The 16,471-nt window shown below is 43.0% G+C and overlaps 1 long non-coding RNA gene across 1 annotated transcript in view; it reads right to left on the bottom strand.

The window, feature by feature from the left end:
- Positions 1–16,471, bottom strand: part of LOC149127630 (uncharacterized) — a 127,348-nt gene that overhangs the window by 44,176 nt on the left and 66,701 nt on the right. The gene's annotated exons all lie outside the window — the stretch shown is intronic.

Genomic DNA, 16,471 nt, shown 5'->3' with positions numbered 1-16,471 from the left:
AGCAGCCCTGCCTACCATGCTCAAGTGCAGTAGAGGAGGCTGACCAGGAATAGAGAAGGCCCGGTAGGATTTCTTCAGAGAGAGGGAGCAAGCGCTTCCTGCCAGAAGAGGAATACCAGAAAGGGTCAGGGACACAAAGTGGGCGAAGGGCAGTGTGGCAGAAAGAAGAGCAAAAACATAGAGCTCCAAGCATAACATAGTGCCATGTCAGACAGAGCAGGTTATCATTTGAATGCTGGGCATATTTAAGTGGGAACTGTAGGGCTAGGAGGATGCTGGTGAGGTGACAGAAGTCAGAAGAGGCCAAATATGTCCGGGCAAAAAAGTGGGACTCTCTCTCTCAGGCTGGTAGTAGTCCAAATGACTATCATAACTCAGGGCAGGGAAATGTAATGACTGGAAAATATCATGTGATAAATGAATGAAGCCAGTGACATCATTCTCATACTGCTAAACACGTTATGTGCTTTATCACACACCCTACTGAAAACACCCACGTGCATTAAGTCTTCATTCACTCAATAAATATTTATTTAGTGCATATGTATGCTGCCATCTGCTGTATTTCTTGGTTTTAGAGAAATGAATAAAGAATTTTTCATCCTGTTCTTACAATGCTTCCATTCTTCATGGGAGATAAACAGTAGAAAAGTAGATACTATTTTCATCTTCATTTATGGGAAAACTGCGATGACAGAAGGTGAGACTTTGCACACCACCAGCAAACAGAGATAGCATTTGAAAATGTAGGCAGATGCCAGAGACCATGCTCCTAGTGTCTTCACTACACACATGATCCATAGTCGCATTGAGGGCCTCAAAACCTCCACCACATAGCGTTTCAAAATTGTGAATTTTAGTTCTTTCATGATCTCTGTGCACACCGTTGCCTCCTGCAAACACTTTGTCCAGCCACACACCTAGAATCCTTGGTTGCCTTGGGCAGAACTGTCCAGTACACACACGCATACACACACACACACACACACACACACACACATATATATATATATATTTGACCGGCAGAGTGGACAGTGAGAGAGAGAGAGACAGACAGAGAGAAAGGTCTTCCTTTGCCATTGGTTCACCCTCCAATGGCCACCGCAGCCAGCATGCTGCGGCCGGCGCACCGCGCTGATCCGATGGCAGGAGCCAGGTGCTTCTCCTGGTCTCCCATGCGGGTGCAGGGCCCAAGCACTTGGGCCATCCTCCACTGCACTCCCTGGCCACAGCAGAGAGTTGGCTTGGAAGAGGGGCAAGCGGGACAGAATCCGGCGCCCCGACCGGGACTAGAACCTGGTGTGCCGGTGCCACAGGTGGAGGATTAGCCTATTGAGCTGTGGCGCGGGCCACAAATATATATTAAAATATGTTTTAAGGGGCTAGTGTTGTGGTGTAACGGGTAAAGCCAATACCAGCATCCCATATGAGCACTGATTCAAGTCCCGGCTGCTCCACTTCCAATCCTGCTCCCTGCTAATGGCCTAGATAAAGCAGAATACAGCCCAAGTACTTGGGTCCCTTCTACCCCCATGGAAGACTGGAAGAAGCTCCTGGCTCCTGGCTTCAGATTGGCCCAGCCCCAGTCATTGAGGCAACCTGGGGAGTGAACCAGCAGATGGAAGACTAACGGTCTGTCTGTCTGTCTGTCTCTCTCTCTCTCCCTTCCTCCTTCTCTCCCTATCTCTCTGTAACCTGACTTTCAAGTAAAATCTTTTAAAATTTAGACACTGGGGCCAGCACTGTGGCATACAAGGTTAAGCCACAGTCTGCAGTGCCTGCATCCCATATGTGTGCTGGTTTGAGTCCTTACTAATGCACCTGAGGAAGCAGTGGAGGATGATTCAAGTCCTTGGACTCCTGCACCCACATGGGAAACCCAGAAGAAATTACTGGCTCCTGGCTTCAGCTTGGCCCAGCCCCACTGTTGTGGCCATCTGAGGAGTGAACCAATGCTGGAAGATTCTCTCTCTCTCTCTCTCTCTCTCTCTCACACACACACACACACACTGTCTCCCTCTTTCCCTTTCTCTCCCCCTCCCTCTCTCTCCTTCTTTCTCTCTCTCTCTCTCTCTCTCTCTCTATATATATATATATATATATATCTGCCTTTCAAATAAATAAATTTTTTTAAAATAAGAAATCTTATTTTTAGAAAAAATTTAAAAATATGTTTTAAGATATATGTGTATTTTTAAATTTCCTGGTAGCACATTTTTAGATAAGCAAAACAAAACAGAATAAATTAAGTTAATATGTTATTTAACCTACGATCTCCCAAATATTATTTCAAGATATAACATTAAAAATGACTGAAGAGATATCTTGCATTATTATACTCATACCAAATCCGAAATACGTCAAGTATCTTCACTGACAGCACACCTAGCTGGGTGAGCCTCATTTGCAGGACTGAGTGGCTGCACGTTGCTACATTTAGACTATGCGGATATTGGCATTTCCACTGTTTCAGAAAGTGTAAGAATGTCTGCAGAGCAGGGCTTTCTGCAAACTCTCATCAAAGGAGCTCACAAATTACAGTCGCCACCACCACTGCTGCTTCCATCCTAATACTACGAAAAAGAGCACTGCCCCCACACACTCTCTAAACAGATTCTCTGCAGAATTTGTTACTAATCATTTCATCTGTTTCCACACCTTCAGAAAACAGACTCAGTTCTATTAGCACTTTCTGTGACTATTTTTTAATACTTCCACTAAAACATTATTTTACCTCAAGAAGGCAATTATGGTTACCTAAGTGTTTGTGGGAACCCCTCAGAATAAGTAACCAGAACTGTCCAGGGAGACAGACTAACTGGGTAGGGTAGCGTGGGTGATGGCAAATGCTCATCAGACAAAAGTGAGTGCAGGAAGCTTATGTAGACTCTGTCAAGCACATCTGGGTACTTTACATGAGGCCAGGAACATGTGTGTGGAGGCAGCTGTTAAATGTCTGAGAACCTCCACCTCTAAAGAATGCCAAGCCCTTGACCCCCATGGAAATAAGCACAGCAGATTGCGTGAACGCCATGATATCTGGGGTTTCTATTACTTACCTCATGAACCAAGAAAATTAGGTGCTAAGGAAAGAATTGTGGAATTAGAAGGAAAGGCAGGGGCTGGGGCGTAGCAGGTAAAGCCACCACCTGCAGTGCCAGCATCCCATATGGGTGCCAGTTCAAGTCTTGGCTGTTCCACTTCCAATCCAGCTCTCTGCTATGGCCTGGGAAAGCAGTAGAAGATGCCAAGTCCTTGGGCCTCTGCACTCACGTGGGAGACCCGGAGGAAGCTCCTAGCTCCTGGCTCCTGGCTCCTGGCTTTGGATTGGCACAGCTCTGGCCATTACAGCCAATTGGGGATTGAACTAGCAGATGGAGGACCTCTCTCTGTCTGTCTGTCTGTCTCTCTCTCTCTCTCTGCCTCTCCTCTCTGTATAACTGTGACTTTAAAGTAAAATAAATAAATCTTAAAAAAAGAAAGGAGAGGCAGCATTCCAGTCTATCAGACAGAAGGAAAGATGGAATCACAATAGCCAAGCTTTGTCCTGATTCCCTCAGCAGAAGTGAGCAAGGAAATTAGAACACTTCCAGATATTCTCACGAAAGTGCAGATGTATACACATGCAAAAACCAAAACACAGCTCTTAGAGAACCACAGCAGGCAAGTTTTATCCTCTTATACCAGAGAATAAATAGAGGAAGACTGTTACAATTGGGAAATCTCTTCCAAAAGACTGCCACACAAGTCCATTTTTCCCATCTGCACAAATCTGGGGATGGGACAATGGGCTGCTCTGTATCCAAGTCAAGCCTTAAGGGCTCACTCATGATGAATTAGACCAGGTTATCATCTGCTCCTCCCTCTCCAAATGGGCACGAGCCAAGGAAGGAAAAAACCAGCAAACCAAAACAAAGAGAAAATAAAAAAGAAAGAAGTTATGTTAATCAAATGTTTCAATGTTTAAGGAAACGGAAATGCTAACCATCCCATTTGATTATTGCACTTTCTATCACAAGGTACCCCATGAAAATGGACAACTTTGGGGCTGGCACTCTGGGGTAGCAGGTGAAGCTGCCACCTGCAGTGCCGGCATCACATATGAGTGCCGGTTCGAGACCCGGCTGCTCCACTTCTGATCCAGCTCTCTGCTATGGCTGGGAAAGCAGTGGAAGATGGCCCAAGTCCCTGGGCATCTGCACCCACATGGAAGACACTGAGGAAGCTCCTGGCTCCTGGCTTCAGATTGGCCCAGCTCTGGCCGTTACGATCATTTGGAGAGTGAACCGGTGGATGGAAGACATCTCTTTTTCTCTGCCTCTGCCTCTCTGTAACTCTGCTTTCCAAATAAATGAATAAATCTTTTTTAAAAAATGGAAAACTTTTTCAAAAGTGTGGAACCAGGATGCTTTCTATCCCTGTATGTCTTGTGACAGACATGACTCTTCCCTTGTTAGCTAGAAACTGCTTGCAAGTCCAACAAGCAGGACAAATTTGAGATACTTTAAACTGCACTAGCCAAGTTATTCTCCCCTAACACAATCTTCTATTTCATTTTCCTTTGCAAGACCAGTCACATAGGTTTCAATCTTCATAATATACTTTTCATTGTAACTTAACTTGGTTACACTTTTTATCACCTTCATTTGGCTATAAATCTTATTGATGGTCCCAAGTTGGATGCCAATTTGAAACAAAAACTTGCTCTTCATTCTTGGTAATTACATCTTCATCCAATGGACTTTTCACTATTAACACTGGACAATCAGAGTGAAGTTGATAGCTTCACAAGAAAGCCAAATGCAGTAAACATAAAGAGACAAACACTTGATACATGACTTCAAAAATGTAATCTTGAATCTTATAACAAAGATAATGTCTCCACAAATGTGGAACTTTTTTGAGTCTCAGAGGCTGGTGATGTGGCACAGCGGGTTAAAGCCCCAGCCTGTAGCACCGGCATCCCATATGGGCACCGGTTCAAGTCCCAGCTGCTTCAGTTCCAATCCAGCTCCCTGCTAATGTGCCTGGAAAAGCAGAAGAAGATGGCCCAAACCGTTGGGCCCCTGCACCCACATGGAAGACCTGGTAGAAGCTCCTGGAAACTGGTTTTAGGCTGGCTCAGCTCCAGCACTTGCGGCCATTTGGGGAGTGAACCAGCAAACGGAAGCCTTTCTCTCTCTCTCTCTCTCTCTCTCTCTCTCTGCCTCTGCCTCTTTCTGTAACTCTGTCATTCAAATAATAATATAAATCTTAAAAAATAAAAGACTGAGCCCACAGGACTCATAGTATAAAGTTGATACACCCAGGAGGAACTATGTTAAGAACAATTCAAGAGATTCAAGGATGGCTGAAAGGGAAAACACATACTGCTTTAGACAAGAGGAAAACAGAAGGGAAAGTGGAGAAAGTACATTTTCCAGGGGAGAGCTGGAGAGAAATCCACAGTGGAAATTTACAGAAAGAAGAGGGATGCATGGAACAGCCTGGTAGGTGCGAATGCACAAAAAGAAGCAGAGACACCATACACGAACCCTGCAGCCGAGAGCTGGAAGAGAGCCAGCTTCAGGGAGCAAGGTCAGAGCAGACTGCAGCAGAGGACAGCCTTGTGGAACAACTGCCTTTGAGTCTGGCCTGGAGCCCTAACTGGGGAAGAGTACCAGCCTAATCCAGTATGTTTCTTTCTCCCCACGCCCCAACAAGGGCACCTGCAAACTAGCAGGGAGAAGGCACATTTTGACAACAGTAGTGGAGGCAGTGGCTCTAGTGTGCATGTGTTATGGGGAATTTTACTAGAGGGAAATTCTGCATACCGCAGGTACTCTGAGTCTGGCTGGGAGAATTGAAAGGAGGCTGAGTGCGAACGTAGGACTGTGAGGTGCCCCAATCCTCACTGCATATCATAGGCTTCGGGGCTCAAAATGCTAGGGTGGAGCACCCCCAGGCAGTGGCTCTGGGAACATCTCTGCTCTCTCCGTGGATGGGACAGGCTAGCGGAGTGGGAACAGATCCTCTGCACCCCATAACTGCGGGAGCCTCTCGTGCTGTGACTGTGGGAACACTGAATGAGTAAGGTGCAGGGTGTAGGTGGTTCTCTGGGCAATCGCTACCTCTAGCGCCAGAGGCTCAGCACTTCCTGAATGCCTGGGGTGAGTCACTGAAGGGGACCCATGCTCACACTGAGGTCTACACAAATCTTTTGTGCAGTTCATGCAGCAGCACAGGTAAGTGTTGCATCCACTGTGGGCTTCCTGTCACTGATCACCTTGGAAGAGAGGAAAAGAGGTTAGGATTACACAAACAGGTGTGATCATGCTCTCTCCCCTGCTGACACTAGTAGAGGAGATCAACCATGCCCAACCTGGGCGTATCCCTGATAGTCTCCTCACACTTGAGCAAGCACACGTCTCTGGGTATTAACTGAAGGAGCAGACACTCCGCAGAGGGTAGTTCAAAGAAAAAATCCATCAGAGGAGAAAATCAAGTATTTCCACAAATGCCTAAAAAATAAAAGGAAAAATTCAAGACAAGCATAACAAGACAACATGACTTCCCCAAAAGAACACAACACTTCAATGTCAGAATGTGAAGATGAAAAGATTGATGAAATGTTGAAAAGGAATTCAAGACTGATCATCGATTAGTCAGAAGCAAGGAGAAGCAAATTCATGAGTTAAAGAAATCCATAGATTACACAGAGGAAAAATTTTCCCATGAGATTAAAATTTTGAAGAGAACCCAAATGAAATATTAGAAATGAAGAATTCAAGGATTCAAATAAGAAATTTGGTGGAAAGCCTTAACATCAGCTTTGGTGAGGTAGAAGAAAGAATATCTGAGATAGAAAACAAATCTTTGGAAATATCTCAGACCAAAAAAAGAAGAGAACTTAGAAAATTAAAAATGACATCTGAATTTCATGGGATACTATCAGTGACACAATAAATGGGTCTTAAGAGTTCCTGGAGGGGAACTCCGGAAGATGGCAAAATAGGGGGGGAGCACACCGAAGGTCCACTAAGGGAAGGTTCAAAGAGGGGTGAGAATTTGTAGTTTTTAAGGAACAAGAAGCCCTTCCTGAAACTGGGGAGATAGGGTGGACACACGAGGAGGACGCAGACGTGTGAGGCGCAGGACACCAGCAGGAGTGTGTACGCACCAGCGCTGGAAGCCGAGGTGAGACGGGGCGCTCGCCCAGCACTGGGGCACAGCTGCCACCGCCCCTCCCCCAACCCACCCTGGGATGGACACTGAGACATGCACGACTGACTGGGGGAGGAAATAGAAAAGAGCCTAGGTTGATTACTGAGGCCATAAACAAGAGTGTTAATTTCTTAAGTCAACAACAGGAGTCACTGTGCACTTACTCCTCATGTAGGATCTCTGTCCTTAGTGTGCTGTACATTGAGATTTAATGCTATAACTAGTACTCAAACAGTATTTTTCACTTTATGTTTCTGTGTGGGAGCAAACTGTTGAAATCTTTACTTAATGTATGCTAAACTGACCTTCTGTATATAAAGAGAAACGAAAATGAATCTTGATGTGAATGGAAGGGGAGAGGGAGTGGGAAAGGGGAGGGTTGCGGGTGGGAGGGACGTTATGGGGGGGAAGCCATTGTAATCCATAAGCTGTACTTTGGAAATTTATATTCATTAAATAAAAGTAAAAAAAAAGAGAGAGAGAGAGAGAGAGAGAGATCTGAAAGACATGGAAATCTACAAAAAAAAAATAGAAAACAGAAAAGACTGAGTGGTGCCTGCAGAAAGAGTGCGTGATTCAGGGATACTAATTGAGAGACTGAGTAAGCCAGTATCTCTTGGCGCCTCCTCGGAGCTGCAGTGGGTAGGAAGCAGCCATTTTATCTGTTTACATTCGGGCTTAAAGGAGAACTGTCTTTGCCTCCACACTGACCTTCAGAGGCAGAGCCCAAAGGTGGAGCTGAGCAACAGGACACTTCTTGCTCGAGGGAGGGCAGCTCAAAGCCCTGACACCCATCTACTCAAGTTACAAGGAAAAAAAAAAACTGAATAGTGCCTGCGGGGGGTGGGGGGGGAGGGCAGGATCCAGAGCTGCAGCGGGCAGAGAACAGCCATAATGTCTGTTTACATTCGGCCTGTGTAGAGCAGCCTGCTTATACTGGATATTGGTACAGACTCACAGCAGCCTATAGCAGAGGGAAATCAACCTGAAAAACCACCCAGACGGTATGCCAAAAAAACAAAACAAAAACCCACGATAAGAATATAGAAGAACATATAAACTTCCCAACGTAGCAGGCTAAACCAACCATAACAGAGGCAGAAGAAGAAGAAGTTGAAAATATGCCAGAAAAAGAATTCAGAAAATTAATAATCAGAATACTTAGAAATAATGAGAAACAGTGTCAAGAGCTGAATGAAAAACAAGCCCAAGGATTAGAGATCCTAAAGAGAAGCCAGAATGAGATACTAGAACTGAAAAACTCAATTGACCATATAAAAAACACCGTGGAACCCCTTGGAAATCGAACAGATGAAATAGAAGACCGAATATCAGAATTCGAAGACAAACTTCCAGAAATAATACAGTCAGTTCAAATGCAGGAAGAAGAAATTAAAAAATACGGTCTGAGACCTACAAGATTCAATCAAAGGGTGTAATGTTCGGATAATAGGAGTCCCTGAGGGGGTGGAAAGAGAGAATGGATTAGAAGGTGTCTTCAATGAAATAATATCAGAAAACTTCAAACAAAGGCAGCTGGATAACAACACACAAATACAACAGATAGCCAGGACTCCAAACAGAGTAGACAACAAGAGAAATTCACCACGACACATTGTGGCAACACTCAGTTCAGTGACACACAAAGAACAAATCCTAAAATGTGCCAGAGAAAAGCGACAAATCACATTCAGGGGTAAGTCAATCAGACTCACCCCAGACTTCTCATTGAAAACACTACAGGCAAGGAGACAATGGCATGATATATTTCAAGTTTTAAAAGACAAACAATGCCAACCTAGAATACTATATCCTGCAAAGCTATCATTTATGAATGAAGGGGAAATAAAGATCTTCCACGACAAACAGAAACTGAAAGAATTTCTATCCACGCATCCAACCCTACAAGACTTGCTCAAAGACGTGCTGCACACAGAAATACAAAAACAAGAACTTCACTGCAAAAAAAAAGAGAATGTAGAGTAACCCACAAACAAAGTTCAGAATACATAAGCAGCTTGTTTCAGGAAACATGAAGGGGAAAAGACAGTACTTAACAGTAATCACATTGAATGTGAATGGTCTTAATTCCACGACAAAGACATAGACTAGCTGATTGGATCAAGAAAGAGAACCCATCTATATGCTGCCTTCAGGAGACACACTTTATCAGCAAAGATGCACACAGACAGAAAATGAAAGGATGCAAAAAGATACTCCAAGCTAATGGAAATCAAAAAAGAGCTGGTGTGGCCATCCTAATATCTAACAAAATACACTTTAACATAAAAACTATTAAAAGAGACAGAGAAGGGCACTATATAATGATTAAAGGATCTATCCAACAGGAAGACATTACTATTGTAAATGTATACGCACCTAATTACAGGGCACCTGGCTACCTGAAAGAATTACTAAAGGATTTAAAGGGAGATATAGACTCAAATACAATAGTAACAGGGGACTTCAACACCCCACTCTCACCAATGGACAGATCAACCAGACAGAAATTCAACAAGGAGACAACTGAGCTAATTGATGCCATAGACCAAATAGACCTAATAGATATCTTCAGAACCCTCCACCCCACAGACACAGAGTTCACGTATTTCTCCCCAGTACATGGAACATTCTCTAGGATTGACCATATACTAAGCCATAAAGGGAGCCTCAACAAATTCAAAAAAACTGAAACTATACCATGCAGCTTCTCAGACCATAGCGCAGTGAAACTTGAAATCAACAACCCAAGAATCTCTACACCATATGCAAATATATGGAGAATGGACAACATGATCCTAAATGAACAGTGGGTCATCGAAGAAATTAAAAGAGAAATCAAAAGATTTCTAGAAACAAATGAAAATGATAACAACCTATCAAAACCTGTGGGACACAGCAAAAGCAGTGCTAAGAGGAAAGTTTATAGCAATTAGTGCCTATATCAAGAAGCTGGAAAGGAATCAAACAAATGAACTCTCCATGCACCTCAAGGAATTAGAAAAACAGCAGCAAATCAAGCCCAAATCCAAAAGGAGGAAAGAAATACTAAAGATCAGAGAAAAAATAAACAGAATTGAAACCAAAAAAAAAAAAAAAATACAAAAGATCAACAAAACCAGGAGCTGGTTCTTGGAAAAAAATAAACAAAATCGACACACCATTGGCCCAACTAACCAAAAAAAGGAGAGAGAAGACCCAAATCTGTAAAATCAAAGATAGTAATGGAAATATAACAACTGACACAATAGAAATAAAAAGAATCATCAGAAACTACTACAAAGAGATGTATGCTAACAAACTGGGGAACCTGGAAGAAATGGATAGATTCCTGGACAAATACAACCTTCCTAAACTGAGCAGTGAAGATATAGAAAATCTAAACAGACCCATAACCATGGAAGAAATTGAATCAGTAATAAACGCACTACTGAAAAAGAAGAGCCCAGGACCGGATGGCTTCACTGCCGAATTTTACCAGACATTTAGAGAACAACTAACCCCAGTTCTTCTCATATTCAAAACGATTGAAAGAAAGGGAATCCTTCCAAATTCCTTCTATGAAGCCAATATCACCTTAATTCCTAAGCCCGGAAAAGACACAGCAGAGAAAGAAAACGACAGACTTATCTCCCTGATGAACATAGATGCAAAAATACTCAATAAAATTCTGGCAAACTGAATCCAACTACACATCAGAAAGATCATTCACCCGGACCAAGTGGGATTTATCCCTGGTATGCAGGGATGGTTCAATATTCGAAAGTCAAGCAATGTAATACATCACATTAATAAATTGAGAAACAAAAATCATATGGTTATCTCAATAGATGCAGAGAAAGCATTTGACAAAATACAACACCCTTTCATGATGAAAACCCTAAGCAAATTGGGGTTAGAAGGAACATTCCTCAACACAATTAAGGCAGTCTATGATAAACCAAAGGCCAGCATCATATTGAATGGGGAAAAGTTGGAGGCATTTCCATTGAAAACTGGCACCAGACAGGGATGCCCACTCTCACCATTGCTATTCAATATAGTCCTAGAAGTGTTAGCCAGAGTCATCAGGCAAGAAAAAGAAATTAAAGGGATACAAATGGGAAAGGAGGAAGTTAAACTATCCCTGTTTGCAGATGATATGATACTATATATAGTGGACCTGATAAACTCCTGTAAGAGAATACTGGAACTCATAGAAGAGTTTGGTAAAGTAGCAGGATACAAAGTCAGCGCTCAGAAATCAACAGCCTTTGTATACACAGACAATGCCAGGGCCGAGGAAGAACTACTAAGATCAATCCCATTCACAATAGCCACAAAAACAATAAAGTACCTTGGAATAAATTTAACCAAAGAGGTCAAAGACCTCTATGATGAGAAAGAAATAGAAGACGACACAAAAAAATGGAAAAACCTGCCATGCTCATGGATTGGAAGAATCAATATCATCAAAATGTCCATTCTCCCAAAAGCAATTTACAAATTCAATGCAATACCAATCAAGATACCAAAGTCATTCTTCAAAGACCTAGAAAAAACGATGCTGAAATTCATATGGATAAACAGGAGACCCAGAATAGCTAAAGCAATCCTTTACAATAAAAACAAGGCCGGAGGCATCACAATTCCAGACTTCAAGGCATACTACAGGGCAGTTATAATCAAAACAGCCTGGTACTGGTACAAAAACAGATGGATAGACCAATGGAACAGAATAGAAACACCGGAGATCAATCCAAACATCTATAACCAACTCATATTCGACAAAGGACCTAAAACCGACCCCTGGAACAAGGACAGCCTCTTCAACAAATGGTGCTGGGAAAACTGGATGTCCACATGCCGCAGTATGAAGCAAGACCCCTACCTTACACCTTATACAAAAATCCACTCAACATGGATCAAAGAACTAGAGATGCGCCATGACACCATGAAACTAATTGAGAGCATAGGGGAAACCCTTCAAGATATCAGAATAGGCGAAGAATTCCTGGAGAAGACTCCACAGGCACGGGTAATCAAAGATAAAATAAACAAATGGGATTACCTCAAATTGAAGAGTTTCTTAACAGCAAAGGAAACAGTCAGGAAAGCGAAGAGGCAACCAACAGAATGGGAGACGTTATTCGCAAACCACACAACAGATAAAGGATTAACAACTAGAATCTACACAATGATCAAAAAACACCACAGAATCAAAACAAACAACCCAATAAAAAATGGGCCAAGGACCTTAACAGACATTTTTCAAAAGAGGAAATCCAAATGGCCAACAGACACATGAAAAAATGCTCAAGACCTGGAATCAACCTAAATGTCCATCAACGAATGGCTGGATAAAGAAACTATGGGATATGTACTCTATGGAACACTATACAGCAGTAAAAAACAATGAAATCCGGGCATTTACAACAAAATGGAGGAAGCTGGAAAACATCATGCTGAGTGAAATAAGCCAGTCCAAAAGGGACAAATATCACATATTCTCCCTGATCGATGGCAACTAAACGAGCACCTAAAATGATACCCATTGAAGTGAAATGGACACTATGAGAGACAATGACATGAGCAGCCCTTGTCTAGACTGTTGAGGAACAACTTACTATTTTGTTCCTTTAGTATTTTTGTTGTTGTTGTTGTTGTTGCTCGGTTTGCTCTACACAAGACCACTGGTTGAACTCTGCAATCAATGCACAACCATTCTTAAGCGTTTAAAATTTAACAGAAAAGTGATCTCTGTGAAACATAGGAGTGGGAATAAGAGAGGCAGGAGATATATAGGATGGCACATACTCACTCAGACCTACCTCCAATGGTGGAACTAGAAATGTGTCAGGGGATTTCAACTCAACCTTACCAAGGAGGCAGGTACCAATGCCAGCACACTTGGTAAAGTGACAAATATAAATACACAACTGATCAAAAAGATAGGGTAAGTGTTGAAGAGATTACACAAATAAGACCAGTGTAAGCAAATAATGAAAGATAGAATCAAAAGGGAGAGAATGATTCTGCGGGGGAAGCAGGACACACAGCAGACTCATAGAATGGCAAATGCCCAAAACAGCACTCCTGCCTCAGAATCAACCCTTGGGACATTCAGATCTGACTAAAAGGTCCATGAGAGTCTCACAGGCATGGAAAGCCATGACACGGTGGCAAAAAACAATCTAAATGCAAGATCCTGGTGAACAACACCCCAGCAGAAGGATCAGGCCATCAAGGAGAGGCGCCTTTCTCTGAAGGGAGGAAGGAACCTCCACTGTGATATGGCCTTGACTAAACAAGTTCAGAGTTGGTGAACTCAAGGGGCTTCCATAGCCTAGACAGCTCATAGCAAGAATCTCAGGTGATTGCTGACGTCATAAATAAGAGTGCCAATTAAATCAACAACGGGAGTCACTGGGTTCATGCTCCCCACGCAGGATCTCTGTCCTTAATGTGTTTAACTATGAAACTCAAAAACAACACTACTAGTCGAACAATACCCTATACCTGGTTCGGTTGTGTGAATGCAACCTGTTGAAACCCCTGCTTAGTATATACTAAGTTGATCTTCAGTATATGAAGGTAATTGAAAGTGAAACGTGATGAAGGGCAGGATGGGAGAAGGAGTGGGTGAGGGGAGGGCCACGGGAGGGAGGGAGTTTGGTGGGGGGAAGCCACAACAATACAAAAGTTGCATTTTATATTCTACTTAAAACTATTGGTTGAACTCTGTAATTAATACACAATTACTCTTAGTTGTTTAATTAATGCTATAACTAGTACTCAAATAGTATTTTACACTTTGTGTTTCTGTGTGGGAGCAAAATGTGTAAATCTTTACTTAACATACGCTAAATTGATCTTTTGTGTATAAAGATAATTGAAAATTGATCGTGATGCGAAGGGGAAGGGGAGAGGGAGTGGGAGAGGGGAGCGTTGTCAGTGGGAGGGAAGTTACGGGGGGACGAAGCTATTGTAATCCATATGCTGTACTTTGGAAATTTATTCTCATTTTAATAAAAAATAAATAAATAAAATTTAAAAAAAAAGAGTTCCTGAAGGTATAGAAAGAGAGAGTGGACTAGAAGGCCTATTCAGTGAAATATGTACAGAAAACTTCCCCAATTTGGAGAAAAAGACATCCAAGTACACGAGGCACATAGAACTCCTACCAGACATGACTAGAAAAATCTTCACCATGACATATTATAGTCAAACTCTGCACAGTAAAACATAAAGAAAAGATTCTAAAATGTGCACAAGAGAAATAGCAGATTACTTTCAGTGATCTCCAATTAGAATTGCAGCTGACTTCTCAATTACAAACCCTAAAGGCTAGGAGAAAATGGAGATATAGTCCAAATTATAAAAGAAACAGTCAACCCAGAATACTGTACCCAGAAAGGCTCTCAATTATGAATGAATATGAAATAAAAACATAGCAAACAGAACGTGAAAGAATATGTCACCACTTGTCCAGTCTTACATATGATGCTTAAGAATGTGCTACACACAGAAACACAGAAAGATAGACATCATTATGAAGGAATATGAAAACTCAAAATCTCCCAGGAAAAGAACAAAAGAAATCCAAAATAAAAATAGGACTATATGACTGTTGCATGGGGCGGAGCCAAGATGGCGGAATAGTGAGGGCGTGCACCGATAGTCCGGGAAAATTTAGTTTAATAAAAGGGGAGTTACGGTAGCCTCAGGAAAAAGAACCAGGAAAATATTGCAGAGGAAACTCTTCTGGATTGAGTGGCCGTGAATCGGAGGACCTACTGGGAGAACAAGGTCACCCACCGCGCGGAAGCCAAGCCGCGAGACCGAGCCGCGGAAGCCGAGCCACAGGACCGAGCTGCGCAAGCCGCAGGGTCTGCGCGCCAGTGCTCGAAGGGGAGTGCGTGCCACACAGACAACAGTGGGGAGACTTGGGACGTCCAGGGCTCCGAGTCCACACATCGGCGCTGGAAGGGGAGCGGACCTGTGTGGAGAGCGTGGGAGCCCACAGTTCGGGACACCAGCGGCAGACTCAACACACCAGCGCTGGAACGCGAGGTGAGCCGAACCTCAATAACCCGAGACACCGGCAGGCAAGTGGAGAGAGGAGACTAGAGGGAATGACCCCCGGGGGGGGGGGCGGGACTTCACCAGGCTAACTGGAAGGGAGAGAGAGGAAAAAAAAAAAGGTGACTGGTACGGACACGGGTTTCTCTCTCTCCGCTCACCTCTCAAGGGCGAGCAAGACAAAGAGCAGGCGCCATCTTGGACATACGTCATAAGCAGAGCGACCTCAGGTCTGCACCGGCCCTGAGCCTAGCAGAAAAACCTGACTCTGGGCAGGGCGAATTAACAGGAGATTAGGACCTAGTAAATTTGTGGTGCTACTGAACTGAGACTGTGAAAAAAGAGACGGTCGGGGAGAGAATTCACGGAATTCACGTGAGCACTCTCCAGAGATGCTACAATTCCGTAACTCTGGCAACCCAGTGGGAGACTGAAGGAGAATTTGAGCCCACTCTGAGGGCCGAACAGATTCCCTGTGTGGTCCTTGGGAAAGAGCTTCTGATCTCTGGCTCCTGTGGGTATATCATTTGCCTGCTAACTACCTCCAACTTCATTCAGCTGTGCAGAATAACTTCCCTTTTGAATCAAAAAAAAAGAAAGAGAGAGAGAGAGAGAGGTTTACCACGCCTAACCTGGGAGTGTCACCTTTGGCACACCAAACAGAGCTCTCAGGCCACACCCATCTCAAGCCCTAAGGCTCCATCAAAAACAGATAGTCCACTTAATCTAGAGTCATAGTATAACAAGAAAAAGCACCACAGTGAAGAAACCAAATATCTCCAATATGACAAATAACAAACGCAAAAACCAAGGTAATAAAAACAAGGAAGTCACCATGAAGCCCTCAAATGAAAAAGACACCCCAATTCAAGATTATGAGGATGATGACATAGAAGAAATGCAAGAGGCAGATCTCAAAAAATTGATAAGAACATTAAGAAGTTCTCAAAAACAAATTCTTGAACTACAGAAATCCTTAATGGACAAGATAGAAAATCTCTCTCGTGAAAATGAAATATTAAGGAGGAATCAAAATGAAATGAAACAACTAGTACAACAGGAAACTGGGATAGTGACTGAAGTGAAGAATTCAATAGATCAAATGAAAAACACAATAGAGAGCCTTACAAACAGAATGGGTGAAGCAGAAGAGAGAATATCGGACTTAGAAGACAGAGAACAGGAAAGGATACAGTCAGACCAAAGA

The sequence above is a fragment of the Oryctolagus cuniculus genome, chromosome 3 (genome assembly GCF_051225735.1).
Source record: "Oryctolagus cuniculus isolate XC-2025 breed Fujian yellow rabbit chromosome 3, ASM5122573v1, whole genome shotgun sequence".
NCBI classification, from domain to species: Eukaryota; Metazoa; Chordata; class Mammalia; order Lagomorpha; family Leporidae; genus Oryctolagus; species Oryctolagus cuniculus.
Note: the sequence above shows the minus strand (reverse complement) of the source record. Positions and strands in the feature narration are given on the sequence as shown.